Source organism: Lagopus leucura, unplaced genomic scaffold (genome assembly GCF_019238085.1).
Source record: "Lagopus leucura isolate 7727_CA_CO unplaced genomic scaffold, USGS_WTPT01 Super-Scaffold_100016, whole genome shotgun sequence".
NCBI classification, from domain to species: domain Eukaryota; kingdom Metazoa; phylum Chordata; class Aves; order Galliformes; family Phasianidae; genus Lagopus; species Lagopus leucura.
Window position 1 is genome coordinate 1,551,726 of NW_024962270.1, and position 16,863 is coordinate 1,568,588.

General features: G+C 47.1%; 1 protein-coding gene across 10 annotated transcripts in view; it reads right to left on the bottom strand.

The window, feature by feature from the left end:
- Positions 1-8,334: 8,334 nt before the first annotated feature.
- The window catches only part of MBNL3 (muscleblind like splicing regulator 3), an 89,679-nt gene continuing 81,150 nt past the window's right edge, over positions 8,335-16,863 (bottom strand). For all 10 annotated transcript variants that reach the window (XR_006180090.1, XM_042876843.1, XM_042876848.1 and 7 more), the window contains one exon: positions 8,335-16,192. The gene's annotated coding sequence lies outside the window, so the exon portion shown is untranslated. The remainder of the gene's footprint in view (positions 16,193-16,863) is intronic.

Here is a 16,863-nt window from a genome sequence, read left to right on the forward strand (position 1 = left end):
TTCGGGGAGCAGACAGATGGCACAAGCAAAGGGCCAGGACTAATTGCAATCCCCATCTCACGAAGGTGAGAGGCGGCTCCTGTGCAGTGCTGAAGAGCCCTGCCCTGTCCTGAAGCCCAGAGAGGAGCAGCCCAGGCTCTGGAGGGAGGGAGCAGCTCTGCTGGTAGGGGTACAGCTACTTCCTCACCAGACAAAGCGTGAGCAGTGCACCGACTGCTGCTGCTGCCTCTGCAGGCTGCAGTTACCGAGCAGAGGTGGCTGTGACTCATTGCCTCTGCCCAAGCTCTGCAGCAGGCCATTGCCAGAGAGTCTGCAGCAGATGACTGAGTGGAGGCTGCTCCAGCAGGGATAGCCAGGATTTCACCTAAGTTACACACTAGCCGAGTACATAGCATGTGTGAATATAGACAAGCTTAAGACTTTGTGTTATTTCTTCACCAACCCCATAATCATAAAAACAGCTTTCTGTTTCAGCTCCTTCAGAGTGCAGTGAGGTCTGTCTTGGGGGCTGGAGGTGTTCACCTGGCTGAGCTTCTTAATTCTGGGCCTTTGCAGCAGCACTACCTGCAGAGACACTTTTGTTCTTTGCCAGTTTCTCCTGCCAACGTGGAGATGACTCAAAGGCAAGTTCTGAGGACTTTTCTCTGAAATTTCTTGTTTCTGCTGGGGTGCTCAAGCCTATTACTTTGCTTGCACCTAAAAAGATTCCTCCGAAGCAGTTACTGATTCTGGGGATGCACTGAGTTACAGCTGGTACAAGAAGGTAACTGGAATTTCTGGGGAGGACAATCCCAGTGCTGCTCACCTCCCCAGAACCTCGCATATCTTGTGATACCAGCACAGCTCGCTCTCACTGACACCAGCTTCCACCAACGGCCCCAAACCTGATGGGATGGAAATGGCCTCAAACTTTCCCATGGCAAATCACCAACGCATGTGACAGCCTCTCTCTTTCTGCATACATAGAGGCTTCCAGCCAGTGCTGTCATGGAGTAAAGCTGAAAATATGCCTCTCTAAGGCTCAAAAGCCTGAAGGTAACAACGAACAAATAAACCAAACCTGTTGTTTTAAACCCTAACTGAAAAGAAAGGTGGAGGAAGGTAAACATGCTGTCAAGATATACTGAAGACTTGTGAAAATAAGGCAATTTAAAACTGACACCTAAGAGAAGAGTTCTTTCAAAATTCCACGGGTTTCCCTTTTTAATCATATTCCCTCAGCAATTACAATTCAAATGCTGCAGCCGTGTGCAAACTTGTGCATGAAATGCAATAGCAGAATGAAGCAGCTAACAATCAATTAGAGTGATACTCTCCAGTTTATTCCCATTTCAGGGGGAGAATAAAACCTAAAATTCAACCCAAATGGGGATCTGTGAAAGCACTGCATGCCATGCCCCATCCCTGTGCACTCTTCTTCACACTCACCACTTTTTGCAGCCACAGCTGAGGATGTGCACGTGCAACAAAGTGAGCAGAGAGTTCTTGTGCGTGTCTCTGGGTCAGCACACTGCATGTGGCTCTCTGGAGGGAGGAGGCAGGTAATGGGCTGGGATGTAAGCTCTTCTTTCCCATCCTCCCGTCCTCGTGAAGAAGCAGCATTTCTTCTTCATGCAATCCCAAGAGAGGGAGGAGGTTCAGGTTGGGTATTCTTTGGTGAGAGGATGGTCAGGCGTGGAACAGGCTCCCAAAGGAAGTGGTTGTGGCACTGAGTTGCTGGAATTTGAGAAGTGTTTGCACAATGCTCTCAGATGTGGGGCTTGAATTTTGGGTGGCCTTTGTGGGGCCAGACACAGGGCTAGATAATCCTTGTGGGTCCCTTCCAACTCAGGCTAATATGATTCTACAATTCTAAGTGTATTGGCAGAGCTGCAAGCAATGTCTGGACAGACAGAGATTCTCCCCAGACTGCATTTGCAAAAGCTAACAAAACTGCCTGCAAAGTGAGAACACGGCAATCTCATTATGAGACACTTTATCAGCCTTCCTGCCATGGGAGGGCGATGGCGCAGAGCTCCTCCTTGCCAAAACTGTCAGCTCCCCTGGAAGCTGCACCTGCCTGCCTGGAGACAAGCCAGGCAACATCCAGGAGCTGTACAATGCCTTGACAGCAATTGCTGGAGAGCTGGTGGCACCAGGCGTGGGGTTGGGAGCCCCGGCCTCAGAGCCCTGCTGCTATCAGAGCCTGGCCTGGAGCCCTGGGCTCGAAAACGAGGAAGCTCCTTGAAGCCTCATTGGAGAATTCAAATGGGATGGAGTTGCAAAACAATTCATTTCTTGACTTAAAAAATGGAGTTAATATTTGTCAGCCAGGGCTGAAGAGCAGCAGGGACCATCGATAGGCTCAATGGGAAAAGCTGTGCAGCTGAGGGCTCGCTGGGTCTCTGTGGTAGTCACCCATGGTCATGAGTCTTGTGTTCTGTGCTTTGTGAACTTGCTCAAGTTCATTTTGGGGATAAAAGCCAGCAGTCTGACCCTGTCTGGCCCTTCAGGTGGACACACAAAGCCCTGTAGGAAAACAGCTGTGGCCAGGGGCCCATGGGCAGTGTGCTGTAGGCAGCCCCCAGGTGAGCCCAGGAACCAGGGAAAGGATGCTCTTATCTCTGCCTTGTGTTGCAGCAGACCTGGAAGCAGGTGCAGATCTTGAACCCCTGTCCCTGATGAGTCTGAGCCCCCACTCCTGCCCCAAAACACTCGCATTTCCCTTGTCCCTGTGGGGTCCATCTGCTAGTCCAGCCCTGTGCCCCAAGTGGTTTGGGGATGCAGATCTGAGATGCTGGGGGAGAGCACTGAGGCTCATCCTTGTCCATGGACTGAAAGCTCTCCTTGATGTGGCACCTGCCTCATCGCCAACTCTTTTCTTATCTCCTGCTTTTCATTTCCCTATTTTTTTTCCCCAGTTAATCCCATGTTAAATTCTTCCTCATTCTCTTAAAATTTTGCAAGTCCCTCTCTCTCTTTTTTTTTCTTTCTGTGAAGGTTTTCTAATCTCTCTGTCTCATGACTTCATACCTTGCTCTGCCACCATGCTCTGATTATTTAAACATGAGTTCTTTGCACATTACACCTGTTTGACATAAATTCTTGCATGTTCCCTGGGAAGAAAATTATCCTCTATTGTCCAGTACTTTGCAGCCAGTGGGAATGGACATCACACCAAGAGCAGCAGCAGCTCCAGTAGTGATTAGAGGCGGATAAAAGGCAGTTAGCAGCTTTGCTTTGAGTTTGGTGCCATTATCCACCCATGCCTTGTTGCCCAAACTCTGCAACCTGGCTGAAGTTGGTGGTCAGTGAGATGGGGTGAAGGGAGTTTGTCCCTGTGTGCCTCCTAAGTGGATGGAAAACCAAAGCTTCCATCAAGCTTCCATCAAAGCTTCTCTGCCCTGGGCTTGGTCCATCTCTGAGGAGTCTGGGGAAGTTTTGGGAGCATGCTGAGGTTGCTTTTGCAGGCACAACTTGTTGCCTGCTCTTCTTGCAAAAAAGCCCAGCCTAGTGAGCATGGGAGCCTGGGAGGCTTCTCCTGCTGCTGCCATCATGCCCTGAGCTGACCCAGCCACTTGCACATGTGGGACACATGGTCCCATCCTTGCCTGGCTGTCCACTCACAGCAGGTAGGGCTGAGGTGGCACCTGCAGGAAGGATACTGGGGAACTGCCTCGTCTCCACACTGCACAAGGGAAGTAGAGCTGCCTCCCCAGCCCCAGGACAGCACTGCCAGGAGCCTCACAGCAGGCCCTCGTTTTGTGTCGTCGTGGTGCAGATCTATAATGCTGCAAAGAGGAAATCCTTCCTGCCTGATCACCGCAGCACAAAGGTTGGAAGAGGCAGTGTGGGCTGGAGCAGCCCTGTTCCCTCTGCTCCTGCCTTGCAGCCCTGTGCCAGGACTGGGCTGCCTAGTGGTGGGTGTTCGTGACTCATTATCTCTGCTTGCATCCTGATGACACATTTATTGCCAGCAGGATGGGCCTCCTGCCAGCCCGCCAGCCTTGCAGAAGGGAGGGAGAGAGGAAGGCTGGCTCTGCCAGAGCCAGACACAGTCAGCCAGGGAGGCAGCAAGCACCTTCTCCTCCTGCAGTACCCACTGTGCCCCAGCCACCGGGCTGGCTGCAGTGGGGCCATAATGACAAACACCTTTAAAACATTCTATATTAAGTGAGAAATCTGACTCTGCTTCCCCTGTACCAAGTCTTAATACAGTTCAGACCTAAATACAGCACTAATGCAAAAGCTTAAAGGATTTCCCATAATTGAGCAAAGCTGGCAGAGGGGCAAGAGCATGGGAGGGTGATTGCAGTCCACTTTCCCCCCAGCACTGCCCATGCTGTCCAAACCCAGCCACAGCCCCACCCTGAGAGTGGGAATGAAAAAATCTTCCAAGGACTCATCCTCACCGTGAGAGGCAGCCTGAAGCATGGCCAGGTGGGGGCTGCTGCCTCTTGTTCAGCTTAGCTGAGCAGGAACAAGGGCACAGAGTGATGTGCACGGGGCCCGCTGCTTTACAAGGGGTCAGCCCCTGCAATTAGCTGCCCTGCTCTAGGCAGGCTCTTAAATTCCCCACTCCAGGCTTTGACACAAGCTGGGTGACCCCGTTTGAATGATGCAATCAATTAAATACTCACAGCAGCCTCTGCAGCTGCGTGGAGCAGGAGCGCCCTTGGCAGCTGGGATGCGCTAATATGGTGTGAGCAGGGCTGGTCTTTCCTGGATGAGCCCTGAGTCCTGAGCTGTCATTGCCATTCCCTTGCCACTCCAAGTCCCCCAGCCTGCCCCATTCTCCCTGAGGAGGGAGCTGTGCTGCTTTGGCATTGGTACAGAGGGCAGAGGTACAGACCTCACAACCTGAGGTCACAGAGGAAACAGAGATGCTTCCTATCAAACAGAGGGAAGAAAGTAGAAGAGGTGATGGAGCAGGGCCTGGGGCCAGTGGGGCAGTGGCAAATGCCCTGGCACAAAGCAAGCCCCTGAGCCCTGGTCTGGCTGAGGGAAGGGTCCAACTGCTGCCCTGGGCGAGGGGGGACACAAATGCTGATCCCTCCCTGCATCTCAGGGCTTTTGCCAGGAGCTGCTCACAATGGGAGCCCTTCCAGGCACTGCAGATGTGGGGCAGAAAGAGGGCAGCTGCAGGGACATGGCACATAGCAGGGGAGCCTGGGCCAGCCAGAGCCGCTGCCTGCACAAAGGCGCTGCAGCAGAAACCACACCACTGAGATCAGCTGAATTATGGTGGCATACAGCATTAAAGCAGTAGCTGCATTGATTATAAACACAGGATTCAAGAACACGGTGGCTACAGAGGACAGGAAGGCAGGAGCAGCTCCTTTGGGACGGCGCAGACAACATTTACGAGCAAATAATTCACATGCACCATGGAGCGAAGCAGAAATACCTCTGCGCAACCCAGGTGTGGCTCTGAAGAAATCCTCGGTGCAGCACTGTACCCTCCTGCATGGCAGCAGTGCTCCTCGCTGCGGCAGCCACTGTGCCATCACTCCGGGCTGGATTTACACCTCCAGATCCTGGACAAGGGCAGCAGCAACGGCAGGGAGAGGACAGCTGCTGTTGCTGCACCGACCAGCAGAAAACACCCTGCAAAAGGCACAGCGAGGAGAAAAGGGCAAAGGTATTTGCAGCAAAGATCTCCCAGCCCAATCCTGCCCAGCCTGAAGGAGCACCCGCTTATCCAAGCCCATCCACACGGCCTTTGGACCTCTTTCTTTCTCCAGGAATGTCCCCCTGCCCTCACACAGCCCAGGGCCTTTCTGGACCTTTCACAAGGATTGGCTTTTGGGGAGATGCTCTCCAGGGAGGAACCCACGTGGGCTAGAAGGGACAAACTGGTTCAGTGACAGCAATCACTGCATAAAATCAGCGTAAAATTGAGAGCATGGGGCTGTTTGTTGGGCTGCTGCTTGCTCTGAGTGGAAGGGTTAACTGGCTGCTTTTACTGGAGAGGATATTTTAAATCCACAACTCACTGGGGATTAGCCAAATGTTTCTTTCTCCGTCCTCCTCTTCCTTCTAACAAACAGATCAAAGTGATCTATTTATCCAGCACTAAGTCCAGATTGAGTAAGAACTGTCTGCCTTTGGACCACAGAGGCTCATCTGAATATGGAGCAAACCCTGACAAATAACTATTTTCCCCATGTTTCCCACTGAAGCTTTGACAGCCAAAGAACTAAATGGAGATTTTTATTAAACTTGGCTTTCCCACACAAACATGCCCCAGCGGAGAGGAAGACAGATAGGCTGGGTGCTGCTATATTTCCAAATGACATCTGCCATAAATACAGCATCATGGATGATGTGCTTGTGTTCTTTAATCCAACTCCATCCATAAAGCACTGTCCTAGCTGAAGACAATCTTGAGCAGCCGGGGCTCACCAGCAAGGAGCACCGCCTGCTCTCTTCTCCTGGCCTCCTTTTCCCTCCTTCCCATCCCAAATCCCAGCGCTGCTGTACCTGAGCTGGCAGGGACGAGCTGTGCTGGGCTGCTGTCAGCAGGAGGCACAATGCGCACGATGTGCCTTCCCCAGCCAGGCTGCAGTGCAGCAGTGCAGCTCCCTCCTGCAGGGCTGGGAGCCCTGAGATGAGATGTTTGGGCTCCTTGAAGAGCTGTGGATGCATCACCCTCTCTGACAGATGGGACCATACACTTACACCCAGCAAGGTTTTTCAGCCCGAAGTCTTGAGCTTCTCCGACTGGAAAGTGTTGGCAAGCAGCGAAAGAAAAGCAGAGGAAAGTTGGGAATGAAAACAGAAAACATTAGGAAAGGGTCCCACACCATTACTGGAACACCAAAACAATCACTGCTTAGACATTTCGGTTTTCCCCCTTCTTCTTTGCTTTCAGAAACAATTCAGACATTTAACTGTGCCATCAGTTTAGGAAGGAGGCATTTATAGAAAAAAACCTGCGAGGCCCTGACACACAAATAGTCTCAATTAACCTGCAAAGAGAAGACAGGGAAACAGGCTGATGAAAAAGGAACAGTTATATAATTTGTCCCAGTCTCAGTGTGCCTTCTCTCAAAGTCAACAGCATGTCCTACTAAAGGCAATGGGGAGCACTGCCCCAGCAGACCAGGAGCCTAATGTTCGTTTGGAAGCTCCTACCTTTCCCTGGATTCTTGAACACCTTTGGGAATGGAGATCCTTGTTGTCCAGGCAGCATGCATGTTGCATGTGAAATGCAGGAACGCTTTGCTCTCCCATGCTATGATGCAGGACACCAGATGCTGTCCCAGGCTGGGCCTGCACACACACGCTGCCCAGGAGCTGCAACAAACCTGCTTTGGATCTCATTCAGTCAGCCAAGGAACCAAATGGCCAACAATCCATGGCTGCACTCCCTCGTGTTGGCACTGCAACCTCCCGTTGCACACATCTTGACTGCCATAATTTCGGGTCTTGCAGCAGCCTGGGTGCTGAGGCCAAAACAGGACAGATTTGAAAGATGTTTTCTGCATCCTCAGGGAATTCCTGACACCTCCTGCTGCTGCTGAGCACCCATCCTGCCAAAGCCTCTCTGCAGGGCTCGGTGCCTCCAGCCAGGCCCAACCAGCGTGTGTGAAACCTGCTGGTGCAGGGCAGAGCTCACAGCCACAGAGCAGCCCTGCAGCCCCGTCCCACACCTGGTGCCATCCCTGGCCAAGGCTGAGGCTGCGTTGGGTGGTGGCTGAGGAAGAGGCCCTTGCAGTGGGTGCGGAGCAGCTCCTGCTGAGCAGCACAGGAGGACATGACCCCAGTGACACCGAGCTTGCAGAGGGGACCCCAGGCACACGGAGATTAATATTTCCAGGAAGCACGTGGTGTCACGGAGCCAGGGCTGGGCTAAAAGCTCCCTTCCAGCAGTGCTGCCAGCAGGCAGGTGGTGACCACAGAGCAAAGGCACCACCGAACAACGCTCTCACCTTGAGCTCTGCTCAGCGTTCAGAAGGGACAAACAAGCAGAGGGGGTCAGCAAGCAGCACCTCTGCCAAGAGAACGGCCAGACTGCCCCACAGGCAGCACAGCACCCAGCAGAGCACTTGGAGGAGACTCTGGGAACCCAAAGGGAGATGACTGCTGCGTTACTGCACTGGGATGTTCAAAATGGTACCTGACACAACTGCTGAAAGAGAAAAATGGACACAGATCACTGTGCTACAAGAGCTGCACAAAAGGATTACATTCAGTTCCTTCTTCCCGGTTACCTTCAAACACGCAGCTGTGATCTCCCTGATCTCAGGCAGAGAGGGTTAGAAGGGAAGCGTGGGCAAACACGAAGCAAACACAGCACACCACACGTGGCTCAGAGGGGCTGAGGCACAAGAGAAACCAGCAGGCAGCATCTGCAAAGTTTTGCTTTTATTTTTCTAAAATACAAACTTCTTTCTTGCGTTAGTAACTTCAATAGGACAGGCCCGATGCATCCAGTAAAGAGGAGGCACCGACTACAGAATTCAAAATACTGAAGGTATTTTCTGGAAAGAAATTTATTCTGTTGTTCTACACTTTAAGATATAACATTGAATCAAATCCATTCGTCATTATTTTTTACATCGGAACCTTTAAAGATCGGGACTAATAAACCAGAACTCGAAAAGTTCTTCAACTCCTATTAATGCGTAGATATGGATCCATAAAAAACATAACCAAGAATTTTATACACTTTATTAAAAGATCAAAAAAATAAACAATAACAATATAGAAGTAACATACTAAAATGAGTAGCATTATGCACATCTCTAAAGCACATACAGGCACTACAGCAATATAACGTGGCAAAAAGAAAAAGAACTTCCAAGCGTACACCCTGTTGGTAGCAGTTGAGGGAATGAACTATCGTGTTATGGAACTGAACCACTGCATTAGCCTATGCCTGCCTGAATCTGATGGTATGTTGTTTCTTACAATGCCACAGGGCTAACTGTAGTTGTTTGTATATATGCTAAACTATACCATTAAACTGATACCTAATGTTTCTCTTGTACCAGAAATGCCTATGAAAAGAAGAATTGCTTCAAATATCTACTTCACACAGTACGGTATAAGTGTTTGTATAGACCTAAATTAGAAGTCGACCATTTTGGAGAACATTCTCTGATTTCTGTGATTGCCTACAGTACAATTCTCTACTTCTACGGAAGAAGAAAGCGACCTGCTGTCAGGTGACATGATCAGGAGCACGGGGAGTTTCGTCTCATTTTCATGATGTAAAATAAAAACAGAATTAAAAGAAAGCTAATCGGAAAAGGAAAAACAAAACAAAGCGAATAAATCCCATAACCCAATCTAAGAATGGTCTTATCATCCCCTCATCTGCTAGGATACAAAAGCCATGGCAACAAAATCATTTGGCTTCCACCACTATCAAATAGCATCTGTGTACAGTAATAAGGAACTGGAACCTTGTAATTCAGTGTCAGGTAATTCTCTCTGTTGTGTGTTTGGAAAAAGAACTTTGTGTTATTTAACAGTTGTGTTATTTTTGCATGTTTAATTATCTCGTCTGAGAGGCAGAGTTATTTTTGATATAGAGATGTCAGTAGAGATCACTAGCAAAGATTTTAGCAGTGTTGTTGTTGTGATCGTTTTCGTATCCCCAAGCAAAAGAAGTTCACCGTCTCGGATTCATTTCACATAGTGCAAAACAGTTTTTTTCTTGTAATCCTAGAAATGAGGAGCTTGATTACAAAAATTGGTTACAGTAAAGGGAAGCTTTAAGAGCACAGTGGCCAGAATTTGCTGATTATTTCATGTTAAAATCGACATTATTGTAACGCACACGGAAAGAGACAACATCTGATTTTTTTTTTCCCCTTACAGACACTGGGACCACATGATGCTAAGGCTCTGATTCAGCAAAGCGTGCGTTTCAATGGATCACGTGGTGAATTATGGGCTGGACAGGGGACATTCATGGACAACATGAAGGGAGCAATCTCTGGGAGGCCAGCAGCAGTGCCCAGAGCACTAGGATGGGCAGGGGAGGGATAGAGGGACATGGGGGCCTTACCAAAGCGAATCTGAGGGGTGAGGTTGCAACAAAAGAACTAGTTCTGATCAAAAAATAAGCAGCTCGATGCAGCCCTCCCAGCTTCCCCACACCTCCCTCAGTGCTGCAGAGCATTGCAGTGCAAGCAACAGAGCAGGAGTGGGAAGGGAATCAAGAGCCTGGGGACCCAGATTGCTGGGAATCAGCAATCTGCTGCAGAGAATGGGTATTTTACATCATTCATCTTCTGTTTTCTCTGTCACAGCTAACATTCCATTTGGGAAAGCAACATGAAGACAACCTAGCTTGCGTACGAGAGCATCTCCTGGTCCCGCATGGGCACAGGGCTTTGCCCAGGATTCCCACCACCTCCGTGCAGCCTGGCAGCCCTGGAGAAGCAGGGGAAGCCGGGGCTGTGTGGGAGCACATGGCCAGCAGCTCCTGGAAGCACGGTGCCTCCCTGGCTGGGGACAGGGCCGTGCTCCCTTTGCATGGCAGGGCAGCAGGGCTGCACCCAGCCAGAGGCACCGTGCTGCCACCCGGCACAGCAGCACCGCCTTCCCTGCCCAGCACCCAGCCCACAGCTGCACCACGCTCTGCTGCCAGGCCCTCTCACTCTCTCAGAAGAGCACTAAAACAGTGGCACCGGAGGGGAAAGTCATCCCAAGCCCATCTGAAACAACTCCCAGCCCTCCACTGCTTTTCAGCCGCTCCGTTTAGTTGGCTTGGCCCGTAACGGTGAGAAAACACAAAACCACACAAAACCCAGCAAACGGCAACGGTTCAAACCCTCTCTGGGATTTCAAGCACCTCAACGACAGTCACCTACAACAGAGAAACACTTCCAGACAGAAACAGGGACGAGGCGCTGGGCAAAATGGCTGTGTGCCACCGCCGCCATATCGGCCCCAATGGGACTCACAAAGCACCACAAACATGACCTCGACTGTGTGTGAAAATGCAGGCTGATTCAAAACAAAATCTTTGCTAGTGACCTTACTAATTCATTAAGCACTGTTTCCCATTTCTCCGTGCTGCAGGTTGGAGCTGACCTGGTATCAGTCTGCTGTATAATAAGCTATGGCAAACTACAAAGCTTTTACAACAGCAAAGCAACATCATGCTTTCAGATAAGTTTTATAGCAAAAAACTCCTCCTTTTCAAAGCCTTAGTAATACCTATCTCTTTTACAAACTTTTCCTGTATTATTACAGACTTTTTTTTTTTTATATTCAAAATAAGTTCCAAGGATTTCTTTCGTGGACTATGTACATAAGTGCAAAAAAGGTGTGTCTCACACATTCGTACACTAACTGAATCAGTTTAACTGCAGCATATTGGTATCTTCAACACTGTTACGGGGTCATTCCACAATATTTTTCTTTTTCTTATGTACAGTTTTTGCTGATATAAATTAGTATTAAAATAGTTACACGTTTTTTCATCATTTAGCCCTGATCGTAACATAATCACACGAGTGTTCAATTTCAGGAAAAATAAAAGAAAAAAAAAAAGAATAAAAAAAAAAAAAAAAAGCAAACCCAACAGAAAACTGCAAGCAGAGCTACAGTACTGAGAGGGATGGGTTCGGAATTCCCACAATGGCGGTGAGTGTGAAATGAAGGAACGACCATCACTACGTCCCCACGCAGCCCGTCGTGCTGTCGGAGTTAAAATACTGTGGAATAACCCTTGCCACACAACAATTTTCTACAAGCTATAAAACCTGACTCTAAATCCATGTGTTGTAAACTTCTCGACTGAAAAAGTGACGTAGAGACACCGATTCAGCGTTCACATGGGACTTTGGGATTTTAAAAATATTCAGTCATCTCTTTATCTGACAGTATCGAACTGTACCTTTCACAAGCTCATACTGTTACACATCACTTTTAATTTACATGTGAAAATCTCACAAATAACGTATACAAAGGTAGCCATGTTGTAGTTTTGTTGCCATAGCAACAACAACTTAATATAATTAGTTAACAATGAATCTATCATTGTAGGAGTTACATACAAAGTTAATTTTGTTCTTAAACTGTAAACTATACAGACAAGTTATGGACTGCGTTCTACACCTTACCATGCTTCAGTGTTGGTTTAGAAGAGAACTAAACGGGCTGAACGGATGTATGAAAAGCTTTCAACTTTCTCTAGCTCTCCTTCAAAATTAAATTCATTCGTTACTAAAGGTATCAAAAAAGCAATAGTGAAAAACCTTACGAACTAATGGTAAAGAAATGGAAATACATGACGCGGGTTAATGCGTTGTAGCCCAGTAACAATGTGTTGGAGCTGTATTTACATTGGGATTAGGCTAGCAACTATGAAAGTTATTACAGTCTTTAACATACAGTATATACTCTAAGGCCTTCAACAGGCACGTGGTAAAATCAGGTCAATATCAAACTAAATCCATTCAACAGGAATGGGAAATTAGATTTTCCTCATAGATTTCACCTTCTTCCGTTCTCGCGCGTGTGAAATGTACAAGGGATCAGAACCAAAACCCAACGAGGATCCAGTTTCTCACTCACTGCGTGTCCCAGAGCTGCCCTGCGGCGCCAGCAAGGGGCCCACGAGGCTGGAGCACATTCCTCATCCGACACACGCGGCTCCTCGTCCCGCCGGCACCCAGCGCAGCCTCACAGCCAGCTCCGCTGCCGCCCCGATGCTCCTCCCGCAGCTGCGGCTGCCCAGCGGGCCGGGAGGCGCCGGCAGCGGGGCTGAGCGGCTGTGCGGCCGTGCCTTCGGGATGCTGGGAGCACAGCCAGGCCGCTCCGCACAGCATCCAGGAGCGGGGGGCCGGCGTGGGCTGCCCTGGGAGGGAATGGTTTGTAGGACATCACGATGCAAAAATACAAAGTCAAAAACATCATCAGCTAGAAACTTGCAACTAAAAAAAAACCCCAAAAAACAGAAAGAAACCAAAAAAAAAAAACCAAACCAACAACATTGATTGTGAAATCGTGTTCCGAATTACTAACAACACTGCATTTAACAAAAATAATCTTAATAGTTTTATGAATCCGTTTTATTTTAAATCCCTCTTTTATTGTCTGCTTATGTTACAGTTTAGTAGTAGTACTTTTATTGAAACTACTAACAACCTTTTGCGTGAAAATGATCAATCTCAGCTTTCATTTTCCCTCTGCATGACCCGTTTTATCCAAGTTTCAGCATTTCTTGCATATTGTTTGCATAAGGCTGAGAGAAATGGACAAAGAGAAATCACTTTGGATAAATAAAAAATATAGGTTCATGGAAAGTGGGAAGCTTATAAAAATGTCACTAAAATTATATTGATTTAAACAAACTTACATACATCTCTTGTCAAATAAAGGATGATATTCATGCTTTTATGACATTTGTTTAGAGTCACTAACTAGCTCGGTGACTTTGTAAGAGTCTATTTAGGAAATTTATAGTCTGGCGACTGGTTTTTTTTTTTTCTTTTTTCATTTTTTTTTCTTTCTTGAACAAAGAAAATTAGAGCAAGTCATTGCACAACTAGTTTCAATAGTGCTACCTCAAATGGCATTTTTGCCGAGATTGTTTTGAATTTGGTGAAGTTTAGTGCTTCAAGCTTTTCTTTCCTTAAACTCATTTACAAATTAACGCTAAATTTGCCAGCAATATAAAAACTGTTGTGGCACCTAATATAACTACCCTGAACATCCCTCATCGGACCTCTTTAATAAAAAATAATCCTTAAACGCTTTTCTTTTTTCAGTGCTTTAAATGTGACGTGAAAACAGCTGTATTCTAGGTTTACATTCTATGCACATCTATGCCAGATGTTTAAGTAGATAAATAAAATAGGAGGTTACATCAAAGTGTCAAGATATACAAAAATCCATTTAGCACTGAAAAAGTTCCAACCTCCTTTAACTCATAAAGCCATACAAGCTTGAATGCATCCTTTCTGGCTTAAGAAGATCAGCTCTGTTCTTTGTTGAGGCACTGGCACAGGTTGTGCAAAACCCATTTTGATACACAAATAATTTCAAACAGGAAGTACTCAAATCCACTTTTTCCACTAACAATGTTATGGTTTTGGGAAACAGAAACTCAGTGGTTAAAAGAACAGGTAGGCGGTAGCCAACATAAATGACAGCCACTAATTGCAGGCAACACTGCCTGCTTTTGAATGCTGATGGCTGGGAAGCATTCATGGACACGAGGGACTGCCAGAACACGAGGTGCATGGCTGAGGGTTGGGGCTGCGTGGGTTTCTCCCCTCTTTTAGGGTTAGGTTCAAAGCCTGCTGAAATGAATGGGAAGATTCCTTCTGGCTTGAGGCTTTTCTGAACCGGACTCTTCAAAGGTGCTTGCTATGAATGCATCTCCACACACAGGTGGTTGCAGCCTGTCCTGGGCCATACCTGTTGTGCCCAGCCTGCCCCTTTGTCCCTTGTGGTCCACGCAGATGCATGGCTATCAGTACACCTGCACCCACAGAAGGACATTCTCTACCCAAGATTAAGGAAAAAAAAATAAAAGGAATCTTCTTGGCACCCCACAAAATCACTGCAAGCTCAGGGCAGCAGGACACTAACAATTCGCCCATCCCCTGGCTTTAAAAATGATTCTCTTTCTCCTAGCACTTCATACTTCTATGAAGTCGAGGGATCAAATTCATCTCTTCCATGATGCCAGCAATAGTACAGAGCTGTGACAGGAACAAATTTAGCTGCATTCTCAAATTAAAACATATTCTGTGTAGCCAGATTGTTCAGCAAGGCAGCACAACACCAGGCAGTGCTGCCCAGGGTGCGTGTGTGGGCAAGGAGCTGCTTTATTCATGCGCATGACAAGGAGATATTGAGAACTAGCCCTTGTTGTGTGACAAACCTTGGTCTTCATCAAGTAGAAGGTGCCAGACCACATCCACCAACCTCCAGGAACATCATAAAAATGGATGTTTATGTACGGTAGAATTTTTCCTGGTTTATTATGCTGTGTTTGCTTTATAGGGCCAGAAATTAGGGGAAAAATCACCAAGTCGTGGTCAATGTGATTAAAGAACTGGTGCACGCTGACAGAACTTCAAGAAGGGTCACCAGATTTCAGGCTGAGATGTTTCAGCAGGCTCAGTGAAGAGATGCTCATGGGCACAGTACTACCCAGCTTGGGCCAAGCCACGATGGTGGGCCTAATCCAGCCACGTGCTTTGTAGCTAACAGTTGGCAGTTGTTCCTCTCCAATGCAAATGCCCAAAGGAAAACATCTCACTCATCCACCTATTGCTTTCCACTGCACCACGAGAACATCAAGAAAGATTGTGCGCCATTTGCAGCTGAGAATGCACTTCAACATACAACAGAACTGCAGAAATTCTGACCAAATCTTTCCTATCCCCTTAAATGAGAGTGGGTTTTTGTCTTTCTCTTTTTTTTTTCCCCTCCAGTTTCCAGAATCAGCTCACTCCATTTAAAGAAATACTCTGAAGTGGACTGAAATCACAGCTGGCCTTGCACATCATTGGTACTAAAAATTTGGAGACTATCTGAAGGCAAATTTTAAATGATAAAAGGAGCCTTTAACACAAACAGCTGACATGAACAGCAATATCCAGACAAGGGCAGAACATTCCTGCGTCGTGTTTTTCAAGCACATAATTCCTGTTTCCCACGATAACATTTTTAGTGAAAAACAAACAAAACTCCATAAAACCTACAGTATATGAAAACTTAAGACATAACAATAATGAAAAAATGGTATTGAGTATACTTGATAATGATGTACACTTTAAAACAAATCAATAGACTATGATGTAAACAAAACAGTAAGATAACACTTTAAAAACAAGACAAACATTTATCCATCGATAGTATACAGTAAACCAACAGTCCGCTGTGCAGATGCACTTATCAGGATGGTAGTCATAAAATGATTAAGTGTGTTAAAGTAATGTGTTATAAAAGTCTATTATAATTTTCTACTTGTATATCTCATATAACAGAGCGCTGTTTGTTAATTGTTTCTATAGTGCTTTTTTTTTTTCTTTTTTTTCTTTTTTTTTTCTTTTTTTTGACATTCCCATTGATCAGTTTTTGGTTAACATGTAGGCTGCAACAGGCTTACTGTAGAGGTGGTAAAGAACGATAGAAGGGAAGAGGGGATATATACAGAAAGGCCATGCGCAGCTTCCCACCAAGAAGTCCTGGTGCTCCATAATTTTATGGTTCAGAATTTCAACATGGTCTGCTGCAAGGGAAAGAGAAAACAGAGTGAGACGTCAGATATTTTCTTCTGTAGAAGTCATTCTATTAAGATGCATCTGCATCCTCACCGCATTGCCTCTGAGGTTGCTATTAGCACGTCGTGGAGAGAAAATGGTTTATTCCCTTAATTTTCTGACATAGGGTGAAATTGCTAATAACACACTTGGCATCCTCTTTAATCAGCACTTAAGGCTTTCCATTTCCAGCATGCTTCACACATGCTGACAAAACAATTTGTGGAATGGGAAGGTGGGAGAATAACGATCTTGTTGGTGAGACAAGATGGCAGGTAGAGAGCGACTGATGAGAGGGCCAGAGGAATCCCTGACTGCTGCTGCCTCCTGTTCACTGTGAAGATACATTAAAATCTAATCCCAGAGAGCCAGAGGTGAATCAGACACAAAAACCTTGTACTCAGGCAGCCCTCCTCTGGGAGAAAATCTCCTGTCCTGGGATGTACTTGTGAAAATCCTCCCTGCAAAGAGCTAGGCCAGCCAGCCTGGCTACCAGGACCTGGTCAACCATGGAGAAAAACATCTGCCACAGCAGATTCTATTACCAAACTCCCACTCACAGCAGCTTTGGGAATTCACCTTCTGGCACTGCAGAATGCCAACTAAGATCCTTATCTGGCAAAAAACCAGGAGCACACGG